The sequence below is a fragment of the Hyla sarda genome, chromosome 4, assembly GCF_029499605.1.
Source record: "Hyla sarda isolate aHylSar1 chromosome 4, aHylSar1.hap1, whole genome shotgun sequence".
NCBI classification, from domain to species: domain Eukaryota; kingdom Metazoa; phylum Chordata; class Amphibia; order Anura; family Hylidae; genus Hyla; species Hyla sarda.
The window spans coordinates 394,085,823-394,100,543 of record NC_079192.1 but is presented as its reverse complement, the minus strand read 5'-3'; the positions used below and the strand labels follow the sequence as shown (position 1 = coordinate 394,100,543).

The 14,721-nt window shown below is 43.5% G+C and overlaps 1 protein-coding gene across 2 annotated transcripts in view; it reads right to left on the bottom strand.

The window, feature by feature from the left end:
* The window catches only part of ANO2 (anoctamin 2), a 233,914-nt gene extending 219,394 nt beyond the window's left edge, over positions 1–14,520 (bottom strand). For both annotated transcript variants that reach the window (XM_056517209.1, XM_056517211.1), the window contains exon 1: positions 14,471–14,520. The gene's annotated coding sequence lies outside the window, so the exon portion shown is untranslated. The remainder of the gene's footprint in view (positions 1–14,470) is intronic.
* Between the last annotated feature and the right edge of the window lie 201 nt (positions 14,521–14,721).

Here is a 14,721-nt window from a genome sequence, read left to right as displayed (position 1 = left end):
TATGAGATAGATAGATAGATATGAGATAGATCGATATGAGATAGATATATAGATAGATAGATAGATAGATAGATAGATAGATAGATAGATAGAAGTAAAGATGATGCAGCACTCCACAAATATGCAAAAGGTGAGAAACTGGTGAAACGTTGTCTTTGCACATGCTGGAATAAACAACCACCTTTTGCATATTTGTGGAGTGCTGCATCATCTTTACTTCTCTTGATTGAGGACCCAGGTTCCAGGAATGCGGGCACCCCACTTTCATTTTTTTCTCCTACTTTGGACGACTGAGGTGCTGTCTTTATCTATATGTAGATAGATAGATATGAGATAGATAGATAGATATCCACAAATACAAGTTAAGCAGCACAACCTCAGCAGGTCTCAGAGAGTAGATAGGGGTGCAAGCGATGACTGTGGTCCCAGTCACAGACCGTGTCCATCTATAGTTACTTCAAAAGAGTCGCAGCACACCCAAACAGCACAAGGTGCAAAAAAACTGAGCTTTATTGGCCCATGTAATACGACGTTTCGATGGTATCACACCATCTTTATCAAGCATGCTTGATAAAGATGGTGTGATACCATCAAAACTTCGTATTACATGGGCCAATAAAGCTCAGGTTTTTTGCACCTTATGCTGTTTGGGTGTGCTGCGACTCTTTTGAAGTAACTATAGATAGATATGAGATAGATATTAGATATGAGATAGATAGATAGATATGAGATAGATAGATATGAGATAGATAGATAGATAGATGATAGATAAATAGATAGATAGATATGAGATAGATAGATATGAGATAGATAGATAGATATGAGATAGATAGATAGATAGATAGATATGAGATAGATAGATAAATAGATAGATAGATATGAGATATATAGATATAAGACAGATAGATAGAGATAGATAGATACATATGAAATAGATAGATATGAGATATATAGATAGATATGAGATAGATAGATAGATATGAGATAGATAGATAGATAGGAAATAGATAGATAGATAGATATGAGATAGATAGGTAGATAGATATGAGATAGATATGAGATAGATAGGTAGATAGATATGAGATAGATAGATATGAGATAGATAGATAGATAGATAGATAGATAGATAGGTAGATAGATAGATATGAGATAGATAGATATGAGATAGATAGGAAATAAATAGATAGATAGATAAAGTACAAATAGATGCAGCACACCACAACTTGAAAATCACGGTGCAAAATTTATTCCATAGTGTATTCCAATAGACAACGTTTCACCAGCCTCACGCTGGCTTTTTCTGGCTTGAAAAAGCCAGCGTGAGGCTGGTGAAACGTTGTCTATTGGAATACACTATGGAATCAATTTTGCACCGGGATTTTCAAGTTGTGGTGTGCTGCATCTATTTGTACTTTATGGATTGAGGAACCGGCGACCGAGGCTCCAAGTATGCTTGCACCCCGTTCAAAACGACCTATCTTTCTTGATGTGCTGCTCATATTTGGACTTTTGATAGATAGATAGATATGAGATAGATAGATAGATAGAGAAAAGGAAGGGTGGGCCGCACCTCAAAAAATATAGTAGAAAGGTGCACGCAGCCAAAAGGTCCCAGGTCAGGGGTCCACAAGGCTATACAAAAGAACAAAGTTGCTGCGGCACACAAGGCGTAGTGTCAAGTGTTTTTTATTCCAATTGCTTTGTTTCAGCCGCCCATGCGGCCTTTTTCAAGCACAAGCTAATAGTGACCATAGGGCAGTATATATGCAGTGTTCAATAAAATGTCAATTACAAGTGATTAAGTATACATGAATAAAAATATTTAAAAATACAATGTGCAAAAAGATGCAATAAAAAGTATATTGCAATTTAATAGGTTCACTAAACGTGAAACCATAAAGTGCATAACAATTTGTGTTAAAATATACATAGAAAGTGCATAACTTACTAAATTGTGCACAGATGTAAAATAATCAATCAATCTTGCAGGAGGAGCGTAGGCGGAACCTCAGAGACAAATTGCATATAGAAATATCATATCCATCACTCCACGCATCCTCAGTTCGGCGTGGTATAATGTAAATATGCCGGCAACGCAGCGCACATACAGCACGCGCTCGCCGTCACACTTCCAGGAGTAAAGCAGGACGGTGCCGTTGTGATCCTGGACCGTAGCCAATATATTCAGGAGGCCAACAGACAGTTACAAGATACATCCACCTATATTGTTCTACATAATGACCCTACTATTGACATTCAAACCCAGATCGGTCAGGCCCTGGAGGATGCCTTTCATTGAGGCCTGATCGATAAGCAATTGTGTGACTACCTTAATGTGACTTTTCCTATTACACCTCTTTTATATTTGCTCCCAAAGGTGCACAAGTCCCTGGTGAACCCCCCCCCCCCCCCCCCGGGAGACCTATTGTCTCCGGGAGGGGTTCAGTGACCAGCAGACTTTCCATCTTCGTGGACCAAATTTTACGCCCTTTTGCCACTCAGGTCCTACTTTAGGGATACTTCAGATTTCTTACAAAAAATTGCCAATATCCAGTTACCTGAACACACCATCATTGCATCTCTGGACGTGACTAGCCTCTACACCTCCATCCCACACGATGGGGGTGTAGAGGCAGTGAGGTGAGGTCCACCATCACTGGTTCTTTGTCCCCTCACAAGGTTGATTTTGTTATCACATTACTTAATCTAATTTTACGCAACAACTATTTTCTGTTCAACGACACTTATTATTTACAGGTCTCGGGCACGGCCATGGGCACTATGTGTCCCACCACTCCAGCTTATTGCTGGGGTGGTGGGGATACATAGACAATTTTTTTTTGATTTGGACCGGTTCTGATTTTGAGTTACAGGATTTTTTCGTTTATTTGAATTCCATTTCTCCACATATTAAGTTTCCTCTTACTTCTTCGAGATCTAGTGTACAATTTTTAGATACATTGGTGCAAATTAAGGATGGTAGGCTGATCACTGGTCTTTATGTTAGACCTACCGATACAAATTCGGTTCTTCACTTTACAAGTTGTTATCCACGTCCGATGGTGCGATCCTTGCCCATGAGTCAAATGATTCGGGCAAGGCGCATCATCTCCGAGGCTGACCAACTTGAACCTACGTTAAACACTATGGTCAACAATTTCCGTGAGAGGGGCTACCCTTTGCCCCTTCTTCAGGAGAGAAAGACCAAAGCATTATCTCTCCAGAGATATGATTTGATTTATGGTAAGAAGCAATGCGATACCTCCCCTCGCGTTGCCTTTGTGTTTACCTATGCGAGTCTCTCTGGCCGTATTTCCAGTGTCCTGAATAGACACTGGAAATTGTTGGCACGTAGCCATCCTAACATACAGGAATTTCTCTGTCCCCCTTTGCTCTCCTATCGGAGAACTGGTAACTTGAGAGACAAACTTGTCAAATCTGATGTGTCCTTGAACAAACCCGCTCAAAGATATTTAAAAATCCAGAACAAGGGTTTGTACCCTTGTTGTAGATGTGTAAACTGTTCACACATACTAAAGGGTCCAACCTTCACACATCCTGTGACCAACTAGAGCTTTAAATTGCGACATTACCTTACTTGCACCTCAGATTACGTTGTGTATGTCTTGATGTGCCCATGTCGTCTCCTCTATGAGACGACATGGGACTTCAAGACGCGATTTAATCACCACCGATACACAGTGCGTAAAAAGAGACTGGACCTCCCCTTTTCAAGACACTACACAGAGGCTAATCACACGGAGAGAGACCTGAAGTTTGCTCTGCTCGATCACATTCCTCCCCTCAAAAGAGGGGGTGACCGACAGAGCAGACTGAAACGCAGAGAGCTAGAATTAATTTTCAAGCTTAAATCTTTGAGTCCTAATGGCTTAAATGTAGACTACACTGTTTCTAATTAAATACAGTGACCCCCCCCCCCCGACCTACGATGGCCCCGACATATGATCAAATCGACATACGATGGTCTCTCAGGCCCTCTCCGGTGATGTCAATATGCTATTGTGCACGCCATCCCGTCATCCAATAGGAACGGCATACGCAGCGGCGCATTGACGTCGCTACGCAGGCCCAGTAAGGCCTTGCGGAAGACAGCGGAGGACCGGAGAAGACCAGGAGAGCCCAGCAGAGGACTGGAGTAGACCAGGAGAGCCCAGTGGAGGCCCGGGGTCACCATCGGGAGCGGCAGGGACACCATCGGGAGCGGTGGGACCCGGTCCGGAGCGGCGGGGACAGGTGAGTACAGCTTCCTATACTTTACATTGCACGAATCCCTCAACATACGATGGATTCGACAAACGATGGCTCGTTTGGAACGAAATACCATCGTATGTTGAGGGACCACTGTATATAATGCTAGATAATGGCCGGAGGAAGCACACTTAGTGTGCGAAACAGGAGCTCGGTCGCATATCACTGTCCCCCCACTACCCTCTCCCTTTGTTATATTCATGTGAGTATGCTTCAATAAAAGAAGAACATATCAGCTGAATGGTGAGTTGCCGATTTCTTTCTCTTCTCTTGAAATAATGCTAGATAAACCTGTCCTGTCATAATTTATAGCGGCTATGTTCAAATGAGTAGTACATTGTGACCTTTTTCTGCTTTTGACTAACTGATATTCATTTTTTCTTTTTTCTTTTCCTTTTTTTGTTGCAGATTCGGAGAGTCGGCGCACAGTGATGACACACCCTTATTGCACTTTTTCCACCATACCTATTATTCTGATGCTTATCTAGGAGTTCCTGGAGTATTGGCGGCAGCCACGAGGGATTATCCACCGTTAGAGTCACATGAGCCATTATTTTTCTTACATGCATGTTACTATGTGGAGGAGAGGACATTCAATAAAGAAATCCAATAACAAGCTTGCTTATGCACCTTAGTTGGGTCTTTTGCGCACTAATGTGTCTGAAGTGACTTTACTGCACAACCCTGCAGAATGCCTTCCGTCCCAGGTGTGAGGCCCTCTCCCACCTGTTGGACTATCCTAAGGTACATTCAGTTGACCTGACGGGGTCCAATGGGTGACATATTTTCGCCATGACAGATGACGAGGTGTGCTTGGGGTTGTTATCCCACGGGATGTTCGGGTTGAGATGCAGGTATGACTGCCTCTTTATGACTCTCTTTGTGCATTGACCCCATAACTGGTTTTGATCTAGATATGGTATATACATACGTCTCTCCTTTCCACATGATTATATTATGGTTTACTTCTCTTTTTCTGCCTATATCTAAGTTGGTATTCTTAGACTGAGAAGTCAATCTATCTGCCCATAGTTCTACCCACAGTTAAGATGGCACCTGTGACGCCGTGACACTGTTAACTATTCTCTTCACTTTGGGGCACATCTGGGTATGTTGCGTGACCATTTTTTTCCCATAATTTGACATACCCGGGCGTTACTATCCCTGATCATGTGGCTCTACGTGGCGTCTCTCGATTGGCTCCTACTTTACTCCCGGAAGTGTGACGGCGAGCGCGCGCTGTATGCGCGCTGCGTTGCCGGCATATTTACATTATACCACGCCGAACTGAGGATGCGTGGAGCGATGGATATGATATTTCTATATGCAATTTGTCTCTGAGGTTCCGCCTACGCTCCTCCTGCAAGATTGATTGATTATTTTACATCTGTGCACAATTTAGTAAGTTATGCACTTTATATGTATATTTTAACACAAATTGTTATGCACTTTATGGTTTCACGTTAAGTGAACCTATTAAATTGCAATATACTTTTTATTGCATCTTTTTGCACATTGTATTTTTAAATATTTTTATTCATGTATACTTAAAGGGGTATTCCAGGAAAAAAAACTTTTTTATATATATCAACTGGTTCCAGAAAGTTAAACAGATTTGTAAATTACTTCTATTAAAAATTCTTAATCCTTTCAGTACTTATGAGCTTCTGAAGTTAAGGTTGTTCTTTTCTGTCTAAGTAATCTCTGATGACACCTGTCTCGGGAAACGCCCAGTTTAGAAGCAAATTCCCATAGCAAACCTCTTCTAAACTGGGCGGTTCCCGAGACAGGTGTCATCAGAGATTACTTAGACAGAAAAGAACAACCTAAACTTCAGCAGCTCATAAGTACTGAAAGGATTAAGATTTTTTTTAATAGAAGTAATTTACAAATCTGTTTAACTTTCTGGAGCCAGTTGATATATAAAAAAAAAGTTTTTCCTGGATAACCCCTTTAATCACTTGTAATTGACATTTTATTGAACACTGCATATATACTGCCCTATGGTCACTATTTGCTTGTGCTTGAAAAAGGCCGCATGGGCGTCTGAAACGTAGCAATTGGAATAAAAACCACTTGACACTATGCCTTGTGTGCCACAGCAACTTTTTTTCTTTCATATAGATAGATAGATATGAGATAGATATCAGATAGATATGAGATAGATAGATATGAGATAGATAGATAGATAGATAGATAGAAAGATAGATATGAGATAGATAGATAGATAGATATGAGATAGATAGATATGAGATAGATAGACATGAGATAGATAGATAGATAGATAGATAGATAGATAGATATGAGATAGATAGATAGATAGATATGAGATAGATAGATAGATATGAGATAGATAGATATGAGATAGATAGATAGATATGAGATAGATAGATAGATATGAGATAGATAGACATGAGATAGATAGATAGTTATGAGATAGATAGATAGATATGAGATAGATAGATAGATATGAGATAGATAGATATGAGATAGATAGGATATATATATGAAATACTGTAGATAGATAGATTCATTTTGGGCCTTAGGATCAGTCATAAATATCAGATTGGCGGAGGTCCAATTCCTGACACTCCTATGATCAGCTGATCGGGTGAGTACTGTGCCTATTCCATTATTTACCAGGCTCAGCTTTATAGGTTTAGTAGTTGTTTTGCAACTTAGTCCCATTTCGTGAACAGGACTGAGCTGTCGTACCAAGCCCAGCCGCTACTAAATGTATTGAGCTGTGACTGGTAGACAATAAAATGGCTGCATCGCTCTCCGCGACCCTTCACCCAGTTGATGGTGGAAGTGCAAGGATGGGCCGTAAACATGAAGCCCCATTTCAGAACCTTGGCTCATCCGGTGGTTTTCCTTTCCACCAAGCTCATAATGTGTAAATGATTTTCTGCTGATCTTCTAGATAATTCCAGGATTCATAACATGGAGAAAAACTGGCCTGACAACAAATATTGACTTTGTCTTGTATACAGTTTAGTGAAATGTGGTATCTAGATGTTGATGTTTACTTCTTGGGATGAGTATCTAGTTATGTTGTGCTTTTGTATACATACATGATACTATATGTTGTCCATTTAAGATGAAGCAATCTTCTCTGAACATTTGTATACATTATCCGGCCCTTAGAACATTCAGTTTACATATATATATTACATACAATACATTCTTGGTTTTGTGTGCTCTCTGCATATGAAATGGGATATTCTGGTTGAGGTCATCATGAAGGCCTCAGTCTACAGAGGATGAGGTTAGAGAAATAACGTGGATTATAAATAGAATCTCTGAAAGTTAGTAGAATATATATGAATTGCTCAAGAGACAACTAGATAAAGGGGTATTCCGGCCCTAAGAAATCTTACCCCCTATCCAAAGGAAAGGGGATAAGATGCCTGACCGCGGGGGTCCTGCCACTGGGGACCCCCGCAATCTTGCAATCGGCACTCACCTCTTTGAGCTGCACGGCGCGCTGACAGCTCACAAACTGCCGAGTGCTGACCACGGAGCCAGAGTATCATGATGTCACGACTCTGCCACCGTGTGACGTCACCCCCGCCCCGCAAGTCTATAGGAGGGGGCGTGCTGGCCGTCACGCCCCCTCCTATAGACTTGCATAGTGGGGCGATGACGTCACATGGGGGCGGAGTTGTGACATCACGATACTACAGCCCCGTGGTCGGTACCCGTCACCCCCCCTCCCATAGACTTGCATAGCGGGGGCAGGGGGGGTGACGTCACACAGGGGCGGAGTCGTGACATGGAGATACTCCAGCCCCGTGGTCGGTACCCGCCTCGCCCCCTCTCATAGGCTTGCATAGCAGGAGCGAGGCGGGATGTCACACAGGGCAGAGTCGTGACATCACAATACTCTGGCCTTGTGGTCGCTACCCGTCACGCCCCCTCCCATAGACTTGTATAGCGGGGGAGGAGTTGTGACATCACGATACTCCGGCCCTGTGGTTGGAACCCGTCACGCCCCCTCCAATAGAATTGCATAGCAGGGGCAGGGCATGATATCACATGGGGCGGAGTATTGACATCACGATACTCCGGCCCCGTGGTTGGTACCCGTCACGCCCCCTCCAATAGACTTGCATAGCGGGGGTGGGGCGTGATGTCACAGCGGCAGAGTCGTGACATCACGATACTCCGGCCCCGTGGTCGGTACCCGGCAGTTTGTGAGCTGGCAGCGCAGCGTTCAGCTCAAAGAGGTGGGTGCCGAATGCAAGATTGCTAGGGTCCCTAGTGGCGGGACCCCCGCAGTCAGGCATCTTATCCCCTATCCTTTGGATAGGGGATAAGATGTCTTAGGGCCAGAGTATCCCTTTAAGGCAGAATAGAAGATTTAGAAAATAAGAACATGATGCGAGAAAAAAAATGATAATTGATACTTGTATGTAGAACATGAGGCAAGTCACGCCCCCTCCTATAGACTTGCATAGCGGGGCGGGGGGGGGGGGGGTGACGTCACATGGGGGCGGAGTTGTGACATCACGATACTCCGGCCCCGTGGTCGGTACCCGTCATGCCCCCTCCCATAGACTTGCATAGCGGGGGCGGGGGTGACGTCACACGGGGGCGGAGTCGTGACATGATGATACTCCGGCCCCGTTTCCGGTACCCGTCACAACCCCTCCCATAGACTTGCATAGCAGGAACGGGGCGTAATGTCACACGGGGCAGAGTCGTGACATCACAATACTCCGGCCTTGTGGCTCTTGGAAAAAGGGAGCCAAGCATAGGATGGTACCATTCTCTCTTTTACGATTGGGTTTCAAAAAGGGTGAGGTGTACAGGATTTATACAAGGGCCCTTTAGAAAGGGACTGTTCTTGTGAAAATTAAGGAAAGGAGGCATGGATGGGGAAAGAAACATTCTGCCCTTCTGTTCTTTGTCGGAGGCATCAGTAGGATTTGTGTCACCTGGTGTGGTAGAAAATGGTTTTCCCACTGCGGGGCATTGACTGTGGTTGGCCAGAAAGAAATCTGAGGGAGCTGCAATTGGGTTAAGACGGTGACGGTGTATAATATAACACGCAACATGCACAGGAACTTGAAGATTGTGAATTTAGATGCCCCCACCATGGCTCCCTCAGAGGTCTCTGATTCCTGGTCAGCAATTCCACAATCTTACACATGTTGCATAGGAAGATCGTGTAGTTATCGCTCTCGGCCAACACTTTTCATTTCCAACCAGCGATGACGTTAGATGGAGTGACACCGTCAAAGACTTCCTGCTTGGTAGTGTCACCCTGCCTGGGTGTCTCACCTGGGTACGGTCCACACCCCCATAGCAATGCCACTGTCCTTGTGTACACACACTCCAGATCTTTGACATGGAGTTTCCATATGGAAAATCGACAACATTTACAGTACAAGCAATGTGGATGACACTTGAAGAAAAAATTGCATCACTTCTGTATGGAAATTTACTTCTGGTGCAAATTTTTGATTTGATTTAGATTAGATTTTTTAGATTGATTTGATTTTTGATTAGATTTTTTTCATTATTGACTTAATGGGGAAGTTAAAATTGAATTTGGGTTTTGGGATATACCGTACTTACCAAAACTGGAGGGGAAAAGTTGGTGCGTCTTATACGGAAAATACACATTAAAACCCTGTCATATCGCGGCGGTCCCTGCGGCCATCAACGGCCGGGACCCGCGGCTAATACAGGACATCACCGATCGCGGTGATGCCCTGTATTAACCCTTCAGATGCGGCAATCAAAGCTGACCCCCGCGTCTGAAGCGAAAGTGAAACTAACCCGGCTGCTCAGTCGGGCTGTTCGGGACCGCCGCGGTGAAATTGTGGCATCCCAAACAGCTTACAGGACACCGGGAGGGACCTTACCTGCCTCCTCGGTGTCTGATCGGCTAATGACTACTCCGTGCCGGGATCCCCTGCATGGCCCGCGCTCTCCTTCGTCATCACGTCGTTGCACACGCCGTCCCGTCATCCAAGGAGCGGCGTGCGTAGCGACGTGATGGCGGCGACGTAGAGCGAGGATCCCGGGCAGCAGAGACGTTCCGGAGCGACGGGGACACCCCAGGAACGCGGCGACAGCGATGGAGGGCGACATCCAGGTCAGCGGTGACGGGTCCGGAGCGGCGGGGAAACTTGAGTATTACCTCCTATACCAGTGGTCTTCAACTTGCGGACCTCCAGATGTTGCAAAACTACAACTCCTGGCATGCCCGGACAGCCAATGGCTGTCCGGGCATGCTGGGAGTTGTAGTTTTGCAACATCTGGAGGTCCGCAGGTTGAAGATCACTGTCCTATACTTTACATTGTATTTGGTTCAGACTCTTTTTTTTTCTTTTTCTAGATTTTCCTCTTTTAAAATTGGGTGCGTCTTATATGCCGGAGCGTCTAAGGCTGGGTTCACACTACGTTATTGCCGTACTGTTTTCAATCCGTTTTTCTAAAGAAAACCGTATGGCAAAAAACGGATGGAACAGTATGGAAAAAAGGAAACTGTATGCGTTTTGAAACAGTATACTGTTTTTAAAAGTGCATACAGTTCCGTCAGTTTTATTTTTTTTTAAAAGCCATACGTTTTTGAAAATGTTGTCCATTTTTAATGGGAGGGGTCTTGGGTGGGGACTTTAGGATTCAAATGCGCATGTGCAAAGAAAAACGTATACGTTTTTCCCGTATGGAACCGTATACATGTGCATTTTCCATTGACGTCCATGTTAAAAGAAAACGTATGCGGTTGCAGTACGGTTTTTAAACCGGAGACAAAATCATGGTCAGGGTGGGTTCACACTACGTTTTCTCCCATACGGAAGCGCATATGGCAGGGGGGAGCTAAAACCTGGCGCTCCCGTATGTTACCGTATGCGCTCCCGTATGTCATTCATTTCAATGAGCCGGCCGGAGTGAAACGTTCGGTCCGGTCGGCTCATTTTTGCGCTGTATGCGCTTTTACAACCGGACCTCAAACCGTGGTTGACCACAGTTTTAGGTCCGGTTGTAAAAGCGCATACGGCGCAAAAATGAGCCGACCGGACCGAACATTTCACTCCGGCCGGCTCATTGAAATGAATGACATACGGGAGCGCATACGGGAGCGCCAGGTTTTAGCTCCCCCCTGCCGTATGCGCTCCCGTATGGGAGAAAACATAGTGTGAACCCAGCCTCAACCACGGTTTTGACTCCGGTTTAAAAACCGTACTGCAACCGCATACGTTTTTTTTTAACATGGACGTCAATGGGAAACGCACATGTATAGGGTTCCATACGGGAAAAAGTATGCGTTTTTACTTTGCACATGCGCATTTGAATCCTAAAGTCCCCACCGAAGACCCCTCCCATTAAAAATGGACAACATTTTCAAAAACTTATGTTTTTTTTTTTTTTTTTATAAAAACTGACGGAACTGTATGCACTTTTTAAAACAGTATACTGTTTAAAAAGGCATACGGTTTACTTTTCTCCATACTGTTCCATCCGTTTTTTGCCATACGGTTTTCTTTAGAAAAACGGATTGAAAACAATATGGCAAAAACGTAGTGTGAACCCAGCCTAATATGGCGAAAAATACAGTAAATGTAGGGGAGATTTATCAAGCGGTCTTAGGTCCCGTTCAACTACAAAATGTCAATGCAGAATCTAGTTGCGGCAGAATCCTATTGATCTCAATGGGATTCTGCTGCTCAATTCACACTTCTGAACTGAACTTCTGTAGCGAAATTTGATTCAGCCAAAAGATGTTCAATCTTTGAGCCAAATCCTCCGTAGAAGTCCTAGCACTACACTATGCTATATTGCGGAACATAAAGGATACAAAAAGTAGTAGTAGGTTCCATGGGATAACATACACTATTATTTTTAGAATTTCTGCAATAGGAGCTAAGAAATAATTTTGCGCAAATGGTAAATAGTGGTGGATTCCTTTTGGCAACTCAAAGCTGTGTTGGTACAAAACACACCACAGGTCTGCAATAGTGTTGAATGGGCATAGGCCATATTCGAATTCACGATATTTCGTGAATATACATGGAAGAATATTCGTCATATATTTGCAAAATTTGCATATTCGCAGCCTTTGTTTTTTTACTGTGCTCCATAAAATTTGCACGTGCATGCACGATAAAATTTGCATGCGCATTATCGCGTGATAATGCGCATGCAAATTTTATCGTGCATGCACGTGCAAATTTTATGGCGCACAGTAAAAAACAAAGGCTGCGAATGTGCAAATTTTGCGAATTTTATCGCGTGATAAAAGAGCTAAAAGAAGGGAGGGATCAATATGGCCGAAAATTCGCATGCGCGAAAATTTACATGTGTGAAAATTCGCATATGCGAATATTCGCATACGCGCATATTTGCACAAGCAAATTTTCGGGCGCCCGCCAGTCTGGCACAGTAACTAATATTGGAGCCTTGTTTACACCACAAGCTGGAAGCAGGGAGGGATGATCACTGTGATGTGTACTGTGAAAAAAAAATGTGAATATTCATAATTGCGAATATTTAGCGCTATATCGGCAATATTCATGAATTCGCGAATATGCGATATTTGCGATAAATATTCGCATTGCGAATATTCACGCCCAACACTAGTCTGCAAGACACCAAAATATGCGCAAGCACTAAGATTTCTATGGTCCAGAATAGTAGTCATTACCAAACATGGTATGGAGTCTGAAGTGGGCCCTGAAGACCAAACAATGGGCATCTCAGCTTGGCAATGTATGGGGACATACATTCAAATTTTCAGCAAGGCTTCTTGTAATATAGCTGTTCACTTTATTGAGTACATCCTAAACTATAAAAAATTGGGTGTTCTAAAGAGAGAGAACATACCCCTATGAAATGTTAAAATTGCTGTCTTCCATTAGGGCGTTCAACTTGGTCCTGTCTGGTTCCCAGTTGAAACAGTTGACTACAATTACAGCTGATTTAGAAGGTGAAGTTCAAGGCACCAGGAGTACATGTCGACCCATGCTCTCCCAATATACTAATACACCAAACCCTTAAAGGGGTACTCCCATGAATTATTATTATTATTTTTTTTTTTTTTTTAAATCAACTGGTGCCAGAAAGTTAAACAGATTTCTAAATGACTTCTATTTAAAAATCTTTACCCTTCCAGTACTTTTCAGTAGCTGTATGCTACAGAGGAAATTCTTTTCTTTTTGAATTTCTTTTTTGTCTTGTCCACAGTGCTCTCTGCTGACACCTGATGCCCATATCAGGAACTGTCCAGGGCGGGAGAAAATAACATTGCAAACCTATGCTGCTCTGGACAGTTCCTGACACGGACAGAGGTGTCAGCAGAGAGCACTGTGGACAAGACAAAAAAGAAATTCAAAAAGAAAAGAATTTCCTCTGTAGCATACAGCTGCTAAAAAGTACTGGAAGGGTAAAGATTTCTTAATAGAATTTGCTAACCATACAATCCCTAGCAAATTCCATGCACAAGCCCCCTAGCTGGGTGTCATATGGTTACCCCTCCCTACACTGGAGCTAAATGATTGCATAGGCCAGAAACATTAGAGGTGCATTTTAAGAAATTTTAACTGACTTTTGAAAATCCTTTGGACCTGTTGTGGCCTACAAGTAATGGAGCACAGACCAATGTTCCTTCACATGTTTCACCTATAAGCGCATCTTAAATGGGCACTGTCAAAATCAAAAACGTTTTATATGTTGTACTTCTTGGTAAAACATTACCCTTTCTAATATACTTCATAAATTTTTTATCTCCTTTTTATAGAAATCATAGCTTATCAAAAAAGGCCACCAGGGGTCCCCATACCATTAAGCTGCAGCATCATATTTATCCTAACTGAAGCACAGGAAGTGACTGCATGGTGAGTGAGGGCAGGATCAGTACTTGCCTGGGATATGCCCCTTCATGAGCAGTAGATGTCAGAATGGGTGAGCAGCAGAACAGAGGGATTTGTGAGCCAACTACAGAAGATAGACACATAAAAAAAGACACGCAAAGAATCTGCATGATATGACAAGTACACTTTAAGGATTCCCAAGCAGTTGAAAGGGATGCGAGAGGACGATTACAACCACATAACTGTGTAGGCCCCTATGCCACCTGGATGACACTTTTCCACACTCAGGGCCGCCGTCAGGGGTTACAACCCACACTCGGGTTTTTCTTTTTAGGAAGCCCTAAGACAACACTGGTGGGGCTCCTCTATCTAGTTACCTGCTGTCAGGAGCGCAGCGCTATCAAATTACCCCTCCCTCCGTGGCCAAAATGCTAATGGTATAGGACCTGTGATGATGTCACTATCATGTGACCATCATGTGACTGTGCAGGATAGATGTAATAGTGGTTGAAGGACCTGTGTGCTGCTGTGGAGGAGGAGGGGCTGAGCTGGAGTGGAGGTCACATGTCACCACATTAGTACATGAGAATGGGGTTTGTTACAGTGTGTCACCCCAGTAGTAAGGAGA